This window comes from Furipterus horrens, unplaced genomic scaffold (genome assembly GCF_987537825.1).
Source record: "Furipterus horrens unplaced genomic scaffold, mFurHor1.1.pri manual_scaffold_6, whole genome shotgun sequence".
In the NCBI taxonomy this organism is placed as follows: Eukaryota; Metazoa; Chordata; class Mammalia; order Chiroptera; family Furipteridae; genus Furipterus; species Furipterus horrens.
In genome coordinates, this window is record NW_028327176.1 from 90299911 (window position 1) to 90317912 (window position 18002).

Here is an 18002-nt window from a genome sequence, read left to right on the forward strand (position 1 = left end):
TAGTACTTTTTTTTTTAAATTCTCACCTGAGGATATGTTTACTGATTTGAGAGGGAAAATCATCTACTGATTACCTCCAGCTGCACCCTGATCAGGGATTGAACCCACAACCTTTCAGTTTATGGTACAATGCTCCAACAGAGCCATCTGGCCAGGCCTAGCAAATACTTTAAGTATTTTATGTCAGTAATAGGTTTAGTCCTGTGAGGGTGGGCAATCTTGGGTGACAGGTATCTAGTAGCTCCTCCATCCCTAAAGAAAATTATGGCCAGTGTGATGACAATTTATAAGATAACCCACATCAGTTTCCCAACCGCCCACTAGGAGGCAGTATTGCCCCATTGAGACTGAGGACAAATTCTTTGCCTGAAATCACACTTTATTTAGTTTCGAATGAATCTCCATTGACTCCAAAGTCTTTCCCAGTCCGACAAGAGTTAAGACTAATAGACAAGAGTGACAATAATTAGCATTTCTTGAACTCGTGCACTTTGCTAAACATTTTACATTCACGAACCACTTGGGAGATAACACTCTGTTATCTCACCATAAAGATGAAGAAACAGGTTTAGGTCCAAGAGCCATGTGAAGTGTTTTGTGTAGAAGAGGTTGTACTTGAGTTCAAGTGTTGAAAAATGGAATTTAGCTAGAAAAGCTAGCTGTATAAAGAAAAAAGCCATGTGCATAAAAGCGAAGACAAGAAACTGAGGCTTTATGTGGCCTGACAAGTTTAAGACCCTATGAATTTGTTCAGGGTTTAGAATTGGAGGTGACTAGAAAGTCTGAGCCAGAGGAGAACCTAGAATTCATCAAGGATTTTGATTTTTTTTTTTTTTAATTTTATTTTTTTGATAGGGATGGTGATTTTCAAACCTGAAAACTAGCCATACCTTTTTTTGGAATGGAATCTTACATAATATAAAATATATTAATTTGAATGATACGGCTATAAATCGTATTTGTAGATAACATTGGCTTAGAAAGACAGGAAAAATGTTTTGAGGAATGCAGTCTTAGGTTGACCTCAGTACCCAATTTCTCCTGAATTTTGTGTTGTACAGAGAAGTAAATGCAAGTGGTAACATTCTTTAACACCTCATTTTGCAGTCCCAGAAGTGACAGGATAGGGAGGTCTTCCCCAGAACAACCCAGAAGGACAAATTTATTTCAGCACGTTAAAATACACATATGGTTGAGTAGGTTTTTATGTTTAAAAAGATACTTTTAAAACTCACTAGATCGATGTATATGTTCTAAATACAATCAAATGTCTGGGAGACTCCTGTCTGTGTGAGAGAATTCCTTCTGCTGCCCACACCTTTGCTCTGCAGACAGAGAGCCTGAGGCAAAGGGTGGGGAGCCAGGCACTCAGACTCCTGGAGCCCAACTGGGCCATCTTTGCACTCGACCTCCTGACTTCCAGCCCAGTGCTCCTGCTGAGTGGCCATCAGGTGTGGCAGCATGCCGCAGCCAGGCTGTTCAGTCCTCACCTGAGAGGGCTCTGGCCACTTGCCCATCTCCCTGGCAGATAAAGCCTCAGACAGAGTGCAAACAGTACTGGCTCCAGCAGTCAGTGCAAGTCTGACTCACCCGGTGGTTTGTGCCCGTGCCAGCCCCAAAGGCTCCCCGATTCTCCTCTATCACTTCTCTCACTGCGGCCGGACTGGGATTCTTGAGCAACAGGCAGACACCTATGAGCATGAGAATGGTGTGGACTCTTTTCAAGGTGGGTGTTCCAGGCTGCAGAGGGACTGACCCGTGTGCTCCATTCCTCTGGGCATCTCCAAGCATTGCCCCATCAGTTTCCGTGTCAGGGTGGGGCAATGATGTGGGCTGGGGGCGCTGTGTTACCAGGGCGCGGGCGTGCTGACCACAGGTGGCGGCGGCTCGAGCATGGGAGAACAGGTGGGGTATCTGGCCCCAGGATTTCAAAAATACTATTTATCAGTATTTGCCTTTTGAAAGGAGCAATCTGCTTATAAATGGCAGGATGTTAGAAATTTAACTTGTCCATTTTTTAAAATTTTTCAGAAAAGGAAATATTAAATCATTGTGTGACAGACATCTAGTATCTCCATCCCTAAAGTCAGTTCAGCTCCCTGGCCAGCGTGATGACAATAAAAAAGGAAACGAAGTCATCATTAGGAGGTGTTTCTTATCACAGGATAATTAGAATTTTTTGTTTAGAGAATACAGTCTGTTGCTACTGTGGAGAATACCAAGTGCACGAAGTGTTTTTATACAGAAATGTTTTAAAAGTAAGTTCATACACTGAAAACTTTGCCTGGGCATAAGGCTGTTGTTTAATAATAAATTTACCTGACCTTGACCCAGAGCGGGTTTCCCAGAAGCAGGTTCCCGGCCCGTGGCTCTGATGGGAAGGCTTTCCCCCGGGGCTCCGGGGCCACGAGCAGGCGAGGGAGAAGCTCCTGCTCTCCCCAGAGCTGGAGGGCTGCCCTTGATAACAGCCCCACATGTCACCACAGCCTCATAGCAGTGAAGCTTTGACTTCTCTAGGAACTCAAGTCTGTGCAGCTGAGAAGTGGGGGCCACACTGCCTCCCTTGCAGGCTTGTTGGGACCAAAACCTGAGGTAACACGTGTGAAGTATTGACAGCTGTCCCTGGCATAGAGGTGGCTCTGGAAGTTGTCAAATTCAGTGTTTTCCTTCATGTTAGCTCCACTTCATCACCTTTAATACTCATTTTTATTTTTATTTTTTTTATTGTTTTTCTGTTACCCTTTACTTGCTTATTTTTAATTCAAAGGTAATTCATGACCATGGTAGAAAAATTAAAGGACATATAAACAAAAAAGGGAAAACTGATCCAATGGCTTCTAACTTTCATAAGTAGTTTTTTCGATCCTGTTGCCTTATTTGTGCTGGGGGTTGGAAGTTTCTCCATTTGTATGTAGCAGGTGTTAGAGAGGTGACATGGCCCCACTTTGCAAATGAGGAAACAGAATTCCAGAAAGAGGAAGTGCCTCCCTCAAGGTCAGGAAGATAGTAGGAAGGTTAAGCCTATTTGAAACCCCCGTTTCTGAGTCATAGCCCAGCACCATGTCAAGACAGGAGGGGCCGCAGGTACCCTGCACTGAGGCGCCCACAGGGGGCTGTCAGCTGCCTGTCCCTGAGCTCCCAATGTGTAGAGAGACTGTGCCCATGATGCCACAATGCTGCATTTCCCTCCTGACAACTTGAGGTATTGACCATTCCCCACTGGGGACAAACTCTCCTATTTTGTGGCCTACCCTGCCCTGAAGTCCTGGCAGTGGGCAGGTTGTGAATAAACAAGCCAATTAGGTGGGGTTTTGGGGCCCCTCGTTTTGCACTCCCAGGGTTCCTGGTTTGTGCTGTCCTTAGTCCGACTGCCGTTACTACGTAGGTGTTGTTCTGGGCTTTTCCCTCACTTAAAAGGTGTTCTTTACTCTGCTTGCTTCTGGCCTGCCTTGTTTTCTAGCTGGCTGTCTTGGGATTCCAGAAAATATTTCCATTGTTTTCTTTTTCAAAAAATATTTATTTTTAGAGTGGAAGGGAGGGAGAAAGAGAGGGAGAGAAACATCAGTGTGTGGTTGCTTCTCTTGCACCCCCAACTGGGGACCTGGCCTGCAACCCAGGCATGCGCCCTGACTGGGAATTGAACCGGTGACCCTTTGGTTCACAGGCTGGTGCTCAATCCACTGAGCCACACCAGCTGGGGTTCCATTGTTTTCTAACAGAAACAAGCATGTACTATTATAATAGCTAAAGTAACAAATAAGCACTGGTTTCATGGTTTAAATTACTCATTGAGGTGGAGGTCGAGTGGCTTGTGGGAAAATTGTTTCCTGAAATCTACTATTGGTATAATTTTAAAGAATACCAAAAAGAGACATAAGTGCATGAACCCTAGTGTGATGTAGGCCATGCCCTACGCTGGTCAGGTGGCATGCAACCCTGGCTCCACGGCAGTCGACCTAGTAGTCCTGAGAAACAGGTGAGTGGAGAGAAGGGACCTTCCTTTCACTTAGTTGGTTTGCCCATCTGGAGGAGGGGGTCAGTTGGGCCAGAGGTGTTATGTTGCTCACATGGCAGCCTGTGCCCTGGCACAAATGGGCCCCAGTGTTCTTCCAGCTGAGACAAGTTTGCCACACTGGGACCAACCAGATGGCCTGTAAAGGTCATTCCATCACTGAAATGCTAGCGTGGGCAACTCCAGAAGAAGAATAAGGTTTTTTTTTATAAGGGTGGCAAGTCCAGACTGTCATTTTCCTAGAGGAGAAGGGAACAATGTTAAATGCATACAGTGGGTGACTGTCCTCCAGGGCAGCGTGGGACTATCTAACAGACTTTTTGTTCTGCAGGGGTCACACAAATGTAATCCTCACACAACCACATTAACAGTTACTACCCCCATTGTGCACCTGTGGAAACTGAAGCTTAGAGAAGGATATCCATAGCCAGGACAGACCTGGGACTTGACCCTCGGGCCCGTGCGCCTCCAGCACTGCGCTGTATGGATATGTTGTTACTAGGCCTGGTATCAGGGTTCACATTGGTCAGATGCTTCTTGGTAAACATGGATCTCCAAAGCCCCTGGAGGAAGCAAGTTCTTTCTCGGAAAGGGCCAGTGGGTATACAGGTCACGGTGTGGGCGAAGGATGTCCGTGAGGACCGAAGACCACCAGAGCCAAAATTGTCTCCACAGGAGCCCCTGGGTTGCCTCGTCACTCAGATCAGCACCGGGAGGCTGTGCATGGCATCTCCAGGCTGCACATTGGGGGGATCGAGGTCCTGTGGCTGTGTCTGGCAGGAAAACCCCTACATTCAGTCTGGAGACCTGGATTTGGCTCCTGGCAATACCATTTATGCAGCCTGGGCAAGTTACTGTGCTTCGTGAGCCTTGCTCTTGTATCTGTGAAACAGAACTAATTCTATTACTTCATAGGGCTGGTTAGGGTTTAAATGAAAACAACAAGACAAACAAAAAAAAAACCTTTACTGAATGCTTGGGAAGTACCAGGCACTGTTCACCTATATTAACTCGATCTACCCAGCAGTCCTTGGAGAACAGGTGCTATCATCATCTCTCTTAGGAAACAGAGGCAGAGAAAGGTTTCATAGCTTGCCCAGTGTCACGTAGCAAATGGGGAAGATGGCTTCAGAGACAGTTTCAGTACGAATTCATTAGATGAATAAATTCTAAGGCTGGTGAGTCCTAGACAGCTTTCTTAATGTCAAAGACTATTTAAGGTAGATGGGACCTTGGAGGAGCCTTAGTGTAACCTGCTGTTTAATGGATGAAAACCTCGGGTCAGAGCGTCAGAGACCTGCTGGAGGTCTAGTAAGGCCGTGGCAGAGCTGAGGTGAGGGTCCAGGCCGCTGAACAGCCAGGGCCAATCAAGGTGCCCATGGTCCACAATCCTGAGGATACATGTTCTAGGAAACAACTCTGAGAAAAAGTGCAGTCACTTCCATAATCATTAATGCAGTCTCAGCGACCACAAGGTGCTGTCACTCTCTAACATGTGTCCATTAACCGTGTCCCCAAATAGATTAAATAACATTGTTAAAAAGTGGTTAAACACTATAGTGGCAACACACCCCTGCAGAACCCCACACTTAGAACACAAAGGATCCACTGGCATGGCTGCCTCTGGGGCAGGGCAATGGGAGTGACTCACGGGGCCAGGGGATGCATAACACGAGGGGGCGAGCCAGGACCTATGATGACAGCTGCTACCTGGGGAGCAGGGTTAATTCCTCTCACCGTACTGAGGGCCAAAAATAAAACTGAGTAAAAATGAGACTCTGGATGAAATCATTCTGCCTGGAACACGTTGACTCTGAGCTCAGAGGAAAGGTGGGGACACATCCGGGGCTGCCTCACCAAAGGCAGAGACCTGGAAGAGTGTCCCTGGGTGGGGCGAGTGAGTTCAAGGTGAGAGCCAGTCACACCTGCCTCTGTGAGCTGGAGCTCAGGGCCTGAGGCCACAGGCTGTAGGGGAGGAGGGAAGAGCAGCTCCTGGGTCAGTGTCAGAGGTCACCCAGGCACCCGCTGTCGAACCTTCCTCACCCAGGTTTAGCCAGACCCACTATTAGGATGGTTTAAGGATGTCAAGAAGGCTCAGGTGTAGGCCAATGATCCCGTGACTGTACGATGACTGTAGGCTTAGTTGCCATGAGGTTCCTGTTACACGCCGGTCCAAGTGGTGCACCCAGTCATGTCCCAGGCCAGCGGGATGTGCCTGTGAGGACCGGGGAAGGAGGAGCCATCTTTGTTCCCTCAGGTGGACCATCTGTAGACGGTGACGGTTGGCTGTGGTCTCCCCTAACCGCCCACCTGGCTACTGGAACTTCCCTGCGAGTGCTAGTCCCCCACACAGAGCCCGCAGTTCTGGGCTCAGGTCACAAGGTGGCAGCGTGGGGAAGAAAGCTGACTGCACCATGCAAGGGAGGTTTAGGTTTGCTGGCAGCAAGAGGCAGGTGTCATTTCTAGTAAGTAAATCTGCAAGCCTGTCAGTCCTCACGCATTAGCCACCAGAGAGGGGTGACTGTGTGCGTGCGTGCCTCTGTGTATGCATATGTGACATATGTGTGAATGTGTTATGTGTGTGACTGGTGTAACTGTGTGAGGGTGGCTGGACGTGAGTGTGAAGTGTGACTGTGAGCGGGGAGAGGGGCAAGGGGAAGCAGCAGTCTCAGGTGTCGCCAGAGAGGCTAGGCGGAAACTATAAACCTGGGCGATGTCCTCTTTATCAGTGAGCCCTTCTCCTGGGTGAATTGGGGTAGAGGGCAAAGTTCACACAGATTAGTGGGGACAGGGAGGCGGGAGGCATGGCAGCTGCATTGGAGGGGAGGAGGTGGCGCTCCCATGGGAAGGGAGGGCCTGCACTGAATTCCACTTCCCCAGGACTCAGAGACAGGGTGCTGGGCCCAGCATGGCTGGGCTCCACCCAGCCTGACCATTTTCAAGTGGTGCAGGCGGGGCAGTTCAGGCTTTAGTTTCTTCACCTGTAAAATGGCAGAAAACTGGGCCTGCTTTCCTGGCTGTGTGGAAGGATTGAAAGACAGCTATGTATGTAATGCACTCAGAAGAAGGCCTAGAATGTGATCAGTACTTGCCTGCTGGTTGCAGAGGAAACATGAAATCATGCAATTCAAGGAGACCCATGTACAGCCTGGTCCAGACCGGCCACACTGGACCAGTCCCCTGTCCTCTGCCCACCCCAGCCTTCCAGAGAGGACCTTCCTAATGGTGGACTGGGCCTTCTCAGGAAGCCACTGGGGAAGGGATGCTGGGCCGACACCTTGCAAATCCATCTCCAGCTCTGACACTGCACACTCCGGGCGTGCAGCGCTGACTCACACATCTGCCTGCTCCAGTTTCACTCTTGTTTTTTCTTTTTACTAAGGACGGGGTGGAGAACGTTTGGTGTAACGTTTGGTGTCATCAGGGATTACTTTGAAACTACTGCCTCACATTGGGAGCTGGCTTGAGTCAACTGGTCACCATGGAATTTCTTTTTTTAGCCTGTAAACAGCCAAGTCAGAGGCAGCTGTGGCCCCATCCAGGGTGGAAAGCAGCCTGGGGATGTGGGGCTGCCGGGCTCGTATTTCTTGGGCAAACAGATGCCATGTCTCTCAACTCTCCAAGGAGGAGGCCCAGAAACTGTGGTTTGGAGACCATGTGTTCAGTTATGTCTAGTTATTCAGGTGACTTCACGTGGCAAGCCCTCTCTGAATGTCAAAGCCGCAAGATAAAGGACATATATAGCAGCGAGGGTGCTCCACTTCTTAGGGGCCACTTGAGGTGGCAGTGAGTGCTAAGTGCCAAGTCAGTGAGGAAACTCTGTTTTGGAGCCAAAGCATTAAAAATCTGAGCCACAAACCAATGAGCCTTTTCTGAGTGCTTGTTTGGTGCAGGTTCTGAGTTCAGGGAGGGCCTCTAAGGGTGGGGAGGCTGGAGCTGGGGATTGGAAGTAGTTGGGAAGGATTACGAGGGATGGGGTAAGGCCCTTTGAGAAGCAGAAACGCCATGAGCCAAGGCGTGGAGGTAAGGGTGTATAAAGTATGCTACAGGTTGGCACAGAGGGTTTACAGCAATAAATAAATCCAACACACATTCATTAAGCACCTACCATGAACTCGGAACTGCTCAAGTCACCGAGATGAAGTTGGTGAACAAAACAAAAATCTGTCCTCTGTGGACATTCTATGAAAAACAAGATAAAAAGTAATAGCTCACATTTATTGAGCACTTACTGCATGTCCGACACTGTTTTAAGTACTTTATATACTCATTTAATCCTCAAAACACCCCCATAAAGTAGTTATGGTTATTATCTCTAGTTCACAGATGAGAAGGCGTAGGCACCGAGTGCAGAGGCAGAATTCAAACTTGGGCCCGTGTTCTGACCTTGACATCCCACTCCCCTCACTGAGAAAGGGGGCGAGGTCAGGCTGCAGATAATGGGGGCTGGTTTGCAGGGTGAACTCTGGGCAGGGGAAGTGGGGGATCCAGTGTTTTTGGAAAATTTATCTGGGGCATGTGTGGAGTCAATTGGGGGCTAGTGGCTGAAGGGACTAGGGGGTTCAGGGCCATGCAGTCCACTGGGGTCACACAGGAGGGGGAGAGAAGTGAAGATAGGAGAATCCATTGACAGGGCTTAGAATACTCCTCAGGCCAAACCTTGCTTGGAATTAATGAACAGAATTAATGGGCAGAAATTGTTTCTTCCCATCAAAGAGGACTAACCACCAGTTTACTGTGGATTTTTTTTTTTTTTTAATCTTTAATTGTGCTTTGTGAGGGGTGAGGGGCCTTGCTAGTGGGTCTAGCCCTCGGCCTACAGCGAGGGGTGAGAAGGGCCTCCCAGGCTCTGCAGGAAGACGTGACGGTTTGTACAAGGTTTAGCCTCGGTCCTTTTCTCCAAATTCTGTCAGCCAATCTCCAAATTTGGTGTTCAGGTGAGCCACAGACCCACTCCTCTTCTCCCCCAGCCCCTGTCCCCTCCTCCCAGCCCTGCACCTCGAGACCCTCCACATTTCATCAGCCACCCCAGCGCCAGCCCTGTTGGTGGCCAGCCTGCAGGTCCTGTGCGACTGGAGCCAGCTTCTGTGCGGGTGCACCACTGCGTGCCTGCTCCAGACCCCAGAAGCACAGGCCAGATCCCTGATTCAGCCTCTTCCAGTGTTCAGCCACGTTTCCTGAAAGGATGTAGGATCTCAGTCTGGCTTAGGTAAGAGCAGCCACCTTGACTTGTTGGCTGCCAGCACCCGACTGCTGCCAGTAAAGCCTCAGAGAGCCCTTTCCCACACCTGCACGCACCCCATCTCAGCCACACGGCTCTGCCAAGCCTGCTCCTTGCTGGCTGCGTTCTGCCTCAGGGAAGGGCCCCACCTCCTGGAATCCCAGAAGGGCCTGGACCCTCAGGCATCGTTTGGCCGCCTACCAGGGTCCAGGCCCTTCCCCTCCCCTATTCCCTTTACTCCTAACTTTTCCCTCCCACCCTAGCTCTGCTCTGACCCTCAAAACACAACTCCAACTTTGTGCATATGTACCTCCTCTGGGGCAGGGACTCCCATGACTGGCAACAAAGTTAAGGAATTTCAAGACTGCCCTTCAAGAATATCCTCAGCCTGGCAGAGCCCTTGAGGGCTGGGAATTCCCGCCTGGGAATTTTTCCAATATTCTGCCAGCTGTTTCTTCTCTTTCAGTGGTTTTATTATTTTTCTTTCTGATCCAACGCCTCCTTTCGCTTTCTGTATGGCAGCTCTGGCCAGATGGCGGAGGAGGGTGGGGCCCTGGCATTTGCTGAGGTCGCAGCCGTGCTCAGGGCCAGCTGTGCCACTGGAGGGGATGGGGTGCAGGAGGAAATGGGAGAGAACAGGAACCCAGACTGGTGATCTCTGCGTCATTTGGCTCTGGGTGTGTGGCCTTGTCTCTGGCCCTGTCAAGAGGCACATTTGCTGCCTGGGAGGGTGACGCATTAACCCAGTCACACCAACTCATTTGCTAGATGTGCTGGCTGCTGCCTAACAGTGGGTAAGGGCACCCGCGCAAGTAAATGGTGAAGAAGCACCTAGAAAAGGGTTGGCGGCACGGACCACATGCCTGGGGAGGCGCCATGGCTGCTGTGAGCAGCAAGGAGGTGTGGGACACCTGAGGACTGAGGTAAAAGGGGTGAAACCCTGCCTAGCGGGACTTTCTTCTCTGAGGCATTAGGTCCCAGGAGGTGGGCAGGGCCCCTTGGCGAGATCATTTCCCTGATGTGATGTTGGCGCCGCAGCAGCTGCCTGTGCCATGAGGTCTTGGGCAACTTCCTGAGGGGCAGCCACTGGCCTCCGGCTTCAGATGAAGATTCGACTCAGCTGCATAGTCAAACCAATGAAAACTTTATTTTTCTCTCACGTAAAAGAATTTTGGAGGCAAATAGTTCTGAGCATGTTAAAAGCAAGACTTTAAGGAACAGAGATGCCTAGGTACCCCTTGCATTCCCGACTCTCCTGTGGGCGGGAGTTTCCCAAGCAGGCTGTTCCTTCCTGGCGCAGCCGGGAGATTTGCTGTACAGGGGGTCTTCCCTCCCTCCCAGCACAGCACCCATAGCCAGTGCTTCCCACGCTCACCTCCCAAATCCCATCTTGGGGTCTGCATCTGGGGGAACCTCTACCAAGATACTAACGTCGGTGAACACTTACAGCATGCAAGGCCTTGTCTCGTTTCCTCCTCAGCCCTGTGGGGTGGGATGTGATTATTAAGCCCCATCTCAGAAACGAGGCCATAACTTGCCCAAGATCACCTGCCATTGGAGCCAAGGCTCAGACCAGGCCATTCATTTTGTGATATTTCCTTGGGATCGATTCCTAAACCTGAACCCCCCGGTCAGAGAAGCACATTCTGAGGCTTTTGGGCTGTTCTGCCAAATGGTCCTGAGTCAACCGAAGCCTGATTGCCCCTCCCCACCGGCCCTGTGGGGACCACTCACTGCTCACCTGCTCACTGCCAGCGGCTCCCAGCTTTCCCCACTCAGTCCCTGCGAGGCCATTCTTTACAAAATGTCTTTTCTTTCTTTCTTTTTTTAATGCAGGAAGTGTTAATATTAATTAGTCTGTCAGCCTCATACTAGCAGACGTGCAATGTATGTCAGTGAGTTGAACTGAAAATGGATGGAGCCAAGTGGACGAGTTCCAAACCTGAACAGAAGAGTCGTTTCCTCCAGTCCTCTTGGCTCTCTGGGGATTGCAGCTTTTGCCTATGTCCTCTCCCCGGTGGCCAGTGGGCAGAGATGCCTGGGTGGGCAGGTGGGAGAGGGAACAGGAGGATCAAGGAGGAAGGGCAGCTGGATGGCCACCGTGTGGTGAGGGCCTGGGGAGAGAAATCCCCGCAAAACTTTGGTCTCTGCCACCACATTCCTTTTCTTAGCAGAAATACTGGTGAGGTGGGGGTGGCTGGGCCCGCAGCACCCTTACATATTTCAAGAGCTACCAGCCACTGCCCCACCCAGCTGTGCCGAAGCCCGAGGGAGGCAGGGAAGCATGCGGGCAGCTGGAGGGAGGCCCTGGAGTTCCTCTCACTGGCAGCTGAAGCGGCTCTTTCAGGTGCCCTTGATGAGCGGGGCGCCCTGCCTGTGGCTCCAGGATGGGGCTCGACTCTAATAAAACTCTCTACTGGGCTTTATAGTATCCAAAGCACTTTTACATGAGGGAACTCCTTTGATCCTTCCACAGCCTGTAAAGTGGGCTGAGCCGGGGTGTCATTATTCCCATGTTACAGTCGGGAAGCTGAGGCTCTGTTTAAAATGATGCTATAACTCATGCATGCTGTAACTCAAGATTTCTGTAGCCTCGCCTCATAATCATCGTATTTGTAGTGATAACAAGTTCATTGAATGTTATAAAGGGTAGGTACTCTGTGTGGCTCTCCGGCCAACCTTTCAGCCCCCATAGGTAGATTATCAGCAGAGCTGGGATTTGAACCTTCGCTGTCTGACTCTGTAGCCAGGGGTTCTCAAAGTGTGGTTCCCAGACCAAGAGCATCAGCCAGAAACTTGTAAGAAATGCACATTCTCAGGCCTTGCTCCAGAACTACTGAATGAGAAACCTGTGGGCAGCCTTGGCAGTCTGTGGTTGACCATGCCCTCTAGGTAATCCTGCCTGATGCACTCACAAATTTGAGAGTTGCTGTTCTAATACATTCTTTTGACTCTGTGGATTTCAATCCTGACTGCACAGTGGAATCATTTGGGAGCTTTAATTAATACAAAAGCTGGGCCAGACCTGAACCTCTGGGGCATTTCGGGAAGCTTCTCATGTTCCCGTCACTGTCTCTGACATGCACCAGGGAGGAAAGCTCCACGTTTTACCAGAAAGTGCTAGAGTAGAACAGGGCAGCCTCTCCAGAGAATCCTGAAGGGAATGAGGGAAGACTTGGAGTCCAGGAAGGAGAGACTCTGGGGGCTCAGCCACTTCTAGAGCCGCCTCCATCGGGGCCCAGAGCATGCAACTGTTTGTCTGGGCGTTTGTCTGGGCATTTGCCCAAGCAGGCAGCTCTGTGCAGGGCCACAGCTCCTTTGTGTGGTTTAACTGCTGGCCCCGCTTTTCCAGTCTGATCAGATATCACTGCCAGCAGCACGCCCCTCTCTAGGCTCGAGGATTCCCGCAGGGGGCTGAACAGCAGTTTGTCCTCTGAATGGAGGCAAAGTGGAGTGTGAGGGGCTGCGCCCACTTCTGCCTGTTTCCCAGCCTGACCCCACTCAGGTCCAGGGATCGGATAAATTTATCAGTCAGGGTCCAGTCAGGAAATAGAAAGTACACTGGTCATTTTAACAGAGAGAATCTAATATGAAGAACTGTGAATTAGGAACTGAAGAATTGAAAAGGCAAAGAGAGAATGCTGAAGTATCACATTGTTAAAACTTGGAAGCTGAGAGGAAGGCGGTGGAGCAGAAGCCCAGACCTTTGGGAAGGAGGGGGTGCCAGCTGGTGGTTCTCTGAGTATTGGGAAACAACCGAACTGAAATCAACTGCTGCTGCTGGAATCAACTGCTGCCATCAGCTGGGAAAAGCGTGGCTAAGGTAAGGGGGTTTTGGGGTTGATGAGTTTCTGGTTGCCTAGCTTCTCCACCCTTGGGGACCCTCCATCCTCACCTAGTGTCTCACACTCTCCCATCTCTCAGTTTTCTTCTTTCCAGGACCAATCCCAAGTGTTGCTGATTCAATCAATAAGCCTTTACTGAACACATATTATGCCCCAGGCCGCGGGGTCTGGTTGCCAGAGATACAGATACAGTAACAGCACCCACATTCATTGGAGCACTTATCTGCCTGACCCTGCTCTAAGCATCTCACATGCATTAACTCATTTACTATTCCCTCAATATACAGGTGGGGAAACTGAGGCACAGAGACATTTAATAATTTGCCTAAGGGTTATTATTTAGTTATTAAGTGGCAGAGCCTGAATACAAACCCAATCATTGTAAACAGTTGATTGAAACACAAAGTGGAGACCGTCACATGGGGAGGGTGCTGGCTCATTTCATTCATTCATTCATTTATTCATTCAATAAATCTTTAGACTGGGGTGTAATGATGAGTGAAACCAGACATTCTATGTGCTCTTGGGAGGCTTCTAGTGAAGATATGGGCATTAATCAAATTTTCACTCTCAAAAAAGTTAACTCCAAACAGGTTCCCTTTGCTATGAATACTGTAATCAGAGACTTGTCATAAATGTGGACATGAGAGAAGCTGCTTCCTGGGGGAGTGATGGTTGGGCTAGGACTGGAAAGATGAATGGGAGTTAGTCAAATGAAAAAGAAGGAAGAGGAAGAGGGAGCAGCAGGTGCTAAGCCTGTGAGGTGGGGAGGGTGCGATGAGAACAGGGTTCCAAGTCTTCCTCCTGAACTCTGGCCTGCTGACCTTGGCCAGCCCTCCCAGGCATGCAGCCCACCTGCTCGACCCCCACTGCTCCAGCCTGGAGCCCTGTGGCCAACCCTTCCTAGATCATGCTGGAGGCTGACCATCACCCGCTAGTGTGATTCCCAGCCACCCTCAGCTCTTAACAGGCTGGCCTCAGGGGATTCCTGAGGGAGGCCTGAAAAAGCTCCACAGCTGGAACTGGCCCAGGGAAGGACAACAGCAGTCCTATGGATAGCGAGTGGAGCAAGTCCTCATGGAGTTTTTTGAGAGTGAGTCAATGAGTGAACCATATGCATGACCTTTGTAAAAAGAAGCCTCGGGGTAGCTAGGGGCACAAATGGGCCATGACGGACCCGTCCCCACAACCACAGAGCACTCAATGCACACTCAGTAACTCCTACTCCTTAACCGGGTGGGTAGACAATGATCAGGCCCATTTTTCAGGCAGGAAAATGAAAAGATAAGGCTGGAGAGGAACGTCTCTGTGTGGGACGGCTTCTCTCCTGACCCTCTGGGATGCAGCTGGGCCTTTGCAAAATGAGGTTCTGAGGACCATGCACAGGTTTTGTGCAGGATTCACAAGACCCCCACTTCCTCATTGGTCAAGAAAGGGGGAGAGACAGAGTAGAGGGAAGAGGGAACTGCCTCTTCCTAGGTTCCTCTTTCTGCTCTGTTGGCAGAAAACCAAGTGTCTTTGACTCTGGACCGGTTTCCCTGAAGCAGTTAGGAGCAGCCACCCTCGATGCTCCCAGGAAGGGCGTCCTGCTTCCCTATCCTTCCACCTGCAGGGGCTGGAGGCCTGACTAGGGCCCTGTGCTGGTGTCTACTGGGAACTACATGCCTGGGGTCCCCAACTTCCTCTCACTGAAAGGGTACCCAAAGCCACTCAAGTTTCCAGGGGCCCAACCTAATCAAGAATGAGGGCTGTGTGATCCTCATCATTCTCCCTGAGAACATCTTATGAGGAGGAACACGGTTGAATGGGCCCCTCTGGTTCCCACTGGGAAATTGCGCCCCTCCCCGCTGGCCCCCCACACCAGCCTGAGGTAGGCCTTTCAGCAGAACCACTCGACCAGAGGCACCGAACAAAGATGATTTGCATCTCGCAGCCTCCCTTCCAGGGCAAGGGTGAAGGTGTGTGCACAGATCTCTGTTGTGCTCTGTTGGGTGGGAGGACATTGCAGAACGCCACCACCCATCTGCCACACTGACTAGGCCCTGGCACTGTTGGGGGACATGGGAACCACCTCATGAGGTGACAGGGGCCAGGACCCAGGGACAGAGGGGCAGCCCCATTGGTTGGCCGGGGGTCCGGAGACTCTCTTTGTCCTCTCAATATCCCATGGCACATCATCTTTCCTATCAGCCAGATGTACTTCTTGGGTGGCAGAGGGGGTTCCTCTCTCCCTTCTGTACTTTGTTCCCTCCTGCCTCACCCCAGGTGGGCAGGTCTGGGGTGTGCTGCAGCTGGCTCCCACAGGCTTGGAAGAGCCAACTGTTAAATATTCAGGATTTTTGTGAGCTGGCTGTTAATCCCAGGCACCATTTAAAATTAAGTTATATGAACCTTTTGCTCAATATTACTTCTTAACAAGCATTTCTAGACATTTTTTTTTCTATCATCCGCCCCATGAAATTTTAATATGACAGATATACTGTATGTCTATTTATGTACTGGATATGTATCTGTGCTTTATATATTAAAAAAGTAAGACTTTCTCCCCCACCAGGAACCAGTGTCACCCCTGTTAAGAATGCCTGCTATAAAAACACACAATTAAATAAATTAAAAACAAAAGTAATGTGTACTCAAAACTCATCACTTCCTAAATATTTTATCACAATTTTACTATTATTGATTCTTTCAAAATTGTGTAAAAATCTATCTTTTTTCTCCCAGAGAGCTGGTTGTTCAACATTTACTAGCACACCATTGAGCAGGTCTTTTAGCAAAATAACAGACACTTTGAAAGATGATTAATTTTTGCTAGTTTGTCTAGCAAAAACCTAACTGGAAGAAAGATGGGAGAACCTGGAGAATTCCAGTGGACACTGGCAGAAGAGGAAGAGGAGCTTAGGGAGAGAAAGGCACTCTGAGGCTCACTCTATATTGACTGCTGAGCAATGGCTGAGTGAAAGTTTAAAAGTGTGTGTGTGTGTGTGTGTGTGTGTGTGTGTGTGTGTTCATGTGCTTGCTTTTTCCTTAGGTGTAATGCACACCTTTACACGTTAGAGGTGGGGCATAAAGTTGAGATGCCTCCCTCACTGTCCTGTTTCCTCCCAGTGTCTTTTGTCTGGAGTCTCTTGTAGAAACACCTTCACCTCCATTCTGAATGGTGTTGAGAGCCCTACTGGAACACAAAGAAATCAACAATGCTGCCTGGCCTTGAGAGGGAGAGGACAAGACCTTTACACGCAGAGGTGCAACGTGTGAGCATTGCCTCACTCCCTCTGCTCTGAGCCTCAGTTTCCTCACCACTGAAACGGGAGGGTGGACTGAGTTCTAGGAGGCCCTTTCCTCTCACCACCCTTGTGTAAAGAGCTCTTTTCTTCATTGCATCTGGACAAGATTCTACCCAACCACTCCCCACCGCCTCCCACCTTCCTCTGGCTTCACGCATCTCCTGCCCACCTGCAAGCTGGCCTTTTAAAACTCAGCCCAGCTCCAGCTGCTTTGCCCCTGAAAGGCGACATGCTGGAGGGCAGAGACAACCCAAATGCTGCACTGTTACTTGTGGCCGGCAGACGATGAGCCATGACCAGCCTATCCCAACGCCAGCCTTCTCACCTTTAAAACAGGAATAAGGCCTCCAGCGCCCATGAAGATGCATGAGTTAATGTGTTGTGCACATAGTAGGTTCTTGTGATGGACTGAATTGGGTCACCCCAAATTCATATGTCGAAGCCCTAACTTCTCAGTACCTTAGAATGTGACTGTATTTAGAGATAGGGTCTTTATAGGGGGAATTAAGTTAAAATGAGGCCCTTCAGGTGGGCTCTAACCCAGTCTAACTGCTGTCCTAGTCAGAAGAGGAGATCAGGACCCAGAGACACCAGGGGCAAGCATGCCTAGAGGATCCATCATCTGAAAAGGCAACAAGAGGGTGGCTGTCTGTAAGCCCAAGGGGCTAGGAGAAATCAAGCCTCTGGCATCTTGATCTTAAGACCTCCAACCTCCAGATCTGTGAGAAAGTATATTTGTTTAAATCACCCAGTCTGTGGTATTTTGTTATGGCAGCTCTAATATTAGACTAACAATACTTACAAGGTACCAATTCTGCCTTTAATTCACATCAGCCTTGTTTTGTGTGTGAGGGTGAGACCCAGGCAGGTGTATCTTTTCCTGTGTTCCCGGATGGCACAGTTCAACATCTGCATCAAGTACCTGGGTTCTCACTGTCTACTTTGCCCGCCCGCTGCCATTCACCAAGGTGTTTTTCAAACTTCAGGTCACAGAATCAGTTTAGTGATTCACATGAGTGCTTTTCAAAAATAATAACAGCATAGCAGAGAATAGAAAATGCCAGATATGTCTCAGGCAGTAAGGGGGAACATTATTTCATAAAACTTGTGTTTGGGCTTATATATTTGTAAAAATAGTAACGAATTATTTTAAAGGCTATGAATTTGGTTTTGTGTCTGTTTACTAACGCATTTCTTACTATAAATTATAATTCAAAACGTCTGAAAAAACACTGTCTACAGGTCTTCTCAATTTCTTAGAGTGAGTTTATAGCTGAAGAGCCAGTCAGCTGTCCAGGGGAGGCATGGGAGTTGGGGCGTGGGTGAGGCTGGGCCCTCAGGGTGAGGGCCTAAAATGGGTGCAGCCATTTTGTCTAGGCAAATAGCCATGGAGCTCTGGCCTTAGGTTCTTTCCTCTATGTGTCCTGGAACAAGTGACAAGACTTCCCTGGGCCTCAGTTTCCCTCTCTGTAAATGGGGACTTACAAAGCTCCTCACAGCAAGGGCAGCTGTGAGGATTACTAGGAGCCAAGGATCCTCTGGCCCCCAGCCACTGAAGAGGCAATTTTGCTATTTCATCATTTCATTCAGGTCTGTCTGCTCTGGTAGGCAAAATACTCTTCTAACTCAAGAGAAAG

The 18002-nt window shown here is 49.5% G+C and overlaps 1 long non-coding RNA gene across 1 annotated transcript; it reads left to right on the forward strand.

The window, feature by feature from the left end:
* The first annotated feature begins 1698 nt into the window (after positions 1 to 1698).
* LOC150006927 (uncharacterized) lies at positions 1699 to 17580 on the forward strand. Its single transcript, XR_016511770.1, has 3 exons — positions 1699 to 1726; positions 12842 to 13056; positions 16187 to 17580. It is a non-coding gene; the product is annotated as an uncharacterized LOC150006927 (long non-coding RNA).
* Positions 17581 to 18002: the final 422 nt, after the last annotated feature.